Source organism: Myodes glareolus, chromosome 6 (assembly GCF_982192425.1).
Source record: "Myodes glareolus chromosome 6, mMyoGla1.1, whole genome shotgun sequence".
Taxonomy (NCBI): domain Eukaryota; kingdom Metazoa; phylum Chordata; class Mammalia; order Rodentia; family Cricetidae; genus Myodes; species Myodes glareolus.
The window spans coordinates 72366952-72370303 of record NC_142031.1 but is presented as its reverse complement, the minus strand read 5'-3'; the positions used below and the strand labels follow the sequence as shown (position 1 = coordinate 72370303).

General features: G+C 37.1%; 1 non-coding gene across 1 annotated transcript; it reads left to right on the top strand.

Moving 5' to 3' along the window:
• Positions 1-340: 340 nt before the first annotated feature.
• On the top strand, positions 341-447 carry LOC125388343 (U6 spliceosomal RNA). The gene has a single exon (XR_007228208.1). It is a non-coding gene; the product is annotated as a U6 spliceosomal RNA (small nuclear RNA).
• Positions 448-3352: the final 2905 nt, after the last annotated feature.

Below are 3352 nucleotides of genomic sequence, written 5' to 3'. Positions count from 1 at the left end.
TCTATTTTTTCCTGCTCCTCCCTCCATTAAAAGCTTTAATGCCATATTCAGCCAGTCTCTCAATGGCAATCCTTCTCACCCTTCCTAATACTTCCACCCTTTAATACAGTTCATATTGTGGTGTTGGCAAACCATAAAATTGTTTCTACTGCTACTTTATAACTGTAATTTTGCTTCTGTTATGGATTGTTAAGTAAATTCCTGTGTTTTTCGATCATCTGAGGTGAACCCTGTGAAAGATTCTTTTAACACTTGAAGGATTGTAACCCAGTCTGAGACTCACTGTGAGAGGTTTGGGGCCATCATCTAGTATCTAATTTTTTTTTAAATATATAATCTAGTGCTCACTTCAGCAGCACATATACTAAAATTGGAACGATACAGAGAAGATTAGCATGGCCCCTGTGCAAGGATGACATGCAAATTCGTGAAGTGTTCCATATTTTTTCCCAGCTCCCATCCAGGTACAAATTCCTATATTTCTCCCTTCCCCCTGGGGCCATAAAATTTCCCCAGCTCACCTGCCTTGCAAGCTGGACCTGCATTGTAAGCGCATCCCGGAAAGAGGGAGTGCCTGTGCTTCAATAGCCTGCCTGAGGAAAGAAGGGCATTCTGTCAGTGAAATCCCTGCCGAAGAAGGGAACCTGACCCAGTACCAGAAATTCCAATAGAGAGCATTTGAAGTAAGAGATGGGCAGACGTCAAGGCAAGACCTCATCCAACAATCTGAAAAACAACATGAAAACACCAGATCCCAAGGACCCTACAATAGAAGGACTTGAACACCTTAACCCAGAAGAAGTGTAAAAAAGTGCCATTATGAAAGCAATAGAGTCCCTTAAACAGGATATGAATAACTCCCTTAAAGAATTGGATGAGAAATATAACAAAAACTTTGAAGAAATGAGTAAAGATATGGATGAGAAGTATAACAAGAAGTTTGAAGAACTAAGTAAATCCATGAATGATACCCTGGGAAACCAAGAAAAAAACAATCAAACAGGTAAAGGAAACAGTTCAAGAATTGAAAACTGAAATGGAGGCAATGAAGAAAACACAAACTGAGAACCGGCTGGATATGGAAAACCTAGGTAAACGAACGGAGACTACAGAATCAAGCATAACCAATAGAATACAAGAGATAGAAGAATGAATCTCAGATTCTGAAGATACCATAGAGAAAATAAATGCTCTGGTCAAAGAAAATGGCAAATCCAAAAAATTCTCTTCACAAAACATTCAGGAAATCTGGGACACAATAAAAAAACCAAATCTAAGAATAATAGGGATTGAAGAAGGAGAAGAACTTCAGATCAAAGGCCCAGAAAATATATTCAACAAAATGATAGAAGAAAACTTTCCCAACCTAAAGAACGATATTCCTATAAAGGTTCAAGAAGCATACAGAACACCGAATAGACTGGATCAGAAAAAAACATCCCCTCGCTATATAATAATCAAAACACAAAACATACAGATGAAAGAAAGAATTTTAAGAGCTGCAAAGGAGAAAGGTCAAGTAACTTATAAAGGTAAACCTATCAGGCTTACACCGGACTTCTCTATGGAAACCATGAAAGCCAAAAGATCCTGGATAGAGGTACTGTAGAAACTAAGAGACCATGGATGCAAACCCAGACTACTATACCCAGCAAAGCTATTATTCACTATCAACGGAGAAAACAAAATATTCCAGGATAAAAATAAATTTAAAAAATTCGTAGCCACATATCCAGCCTTACAGAAAGTAATAGAAGGAAAATCACAACCCAAGGAATCCAACATTGCCATTACTGCCTACAATAACCCAGACATTTAGCGACCCTTCACAACCACAATTCAAAGAGGAGAAACACACAAACTCTACTACACACACACACAAAAAAAAATAATAACCGGAATCAACAACCACTGGTCATTAATATCACTTAATATTAATGGTCTCAATTCACGTATAAAAAGGCAAGATTAAGAGATTGAATATGAAAACAGGATCCTACATTCTGCTGTTTACAAGAAACACACCTCAACCACAAAGATAGACATCTACTCAGAGTAAAGGATTGGGAAAAGGTTTTCCATGAAAACGGACCTAAGAAACAAGCGGGCGTGGCCATTCTAATATCTAACAAAGCTGACTTCAAACTAAAACCAATCAGAAGAGATGGAGATGGACATTTTATACTCATAACAGGAACAATTAATCAGGAGGTAGTCTCAATCCTGAATATCTATGCCGCTAATATAAAAGCACCCACTTATGTAAAAGAAAAACTTTTAGAACCCAAGGCAGTCATCAAACCACACACACTAATAGTAGGAGACTTCAACACACCTCTCTCACCAATGGACAGGTCAATCAAACAGAAACTCAACAGAGAAATAAGAGAATTACTAGAGGTAATGAATCAAATGGACTTAACAGATATCTATAGAACATTCCACCCAAAAAGGAAAGAATATATCTTCTTCTCTACAGCTCATGGAACCTTCTCAAAAATTGACCACATACTCGGAAACAAAGCAAACTTCTATAGATACAAAAAAATATTAGTAACCACCTGTGTCTTGTTGGATCACCATGGAATAAAGTTAGAATTCAATAACAATTCTAACACCAGAAAGCCTACAAATGTGTGGAAGTTGAACAGTCAACTACTGAATCATCCCTGGGTCAAGGAAGAAATAAAGAAAGAAGTTAAAGTCTTCCTTGAATTTAATGAAAATAAAGACACAACATACTCAAATCTATGGGACACAATGAAAGCAGTGCTAAGAGGAAAGTTCATAGCACTAAGTGCCCAATTAAAGAAAATGGAGAAAGCACACATTGGAGACTTAACGGCACACCTCAAAGCTCTGGACAAAAAAGAAGCAGACTCTCCCAGGAGGAGTAGAAGATTGGAAATATTCAAACTGAGGGCTGAAATCAACAAAATAGAAACACAGAAAACAATCCAAAAAATCAATGAAACAAAAAGTTGGTTCTTGGAGAAAATCAACAAGATTGACAAACCCCTAGCCAAACTAATCAAACGGCAGAGAGAGAACACTCAAATTAAAAAGATCAGAAATGAAAAGGGGGACATAACAACAGACATAGAGGAAATTCAGAGAATCATTAGATCTTACTACAAAAGATTATATGCCACAAAGTTGGAAAATGTACGAGAAATGGATTTGTTTTTAGATAAATACCATATACCAAAGTTAAATCAAGACCAGGTAAACAATCTAAATAGACCTGTTAGTCGCGAAGAAGTAGAAGCGGTTATCAAAAACCTCCCAACCAAAAAAATCCCAGGGCCAGATAGTTTCAATGAAGAATTCTACCAGAACTTCCAAGAAGAGC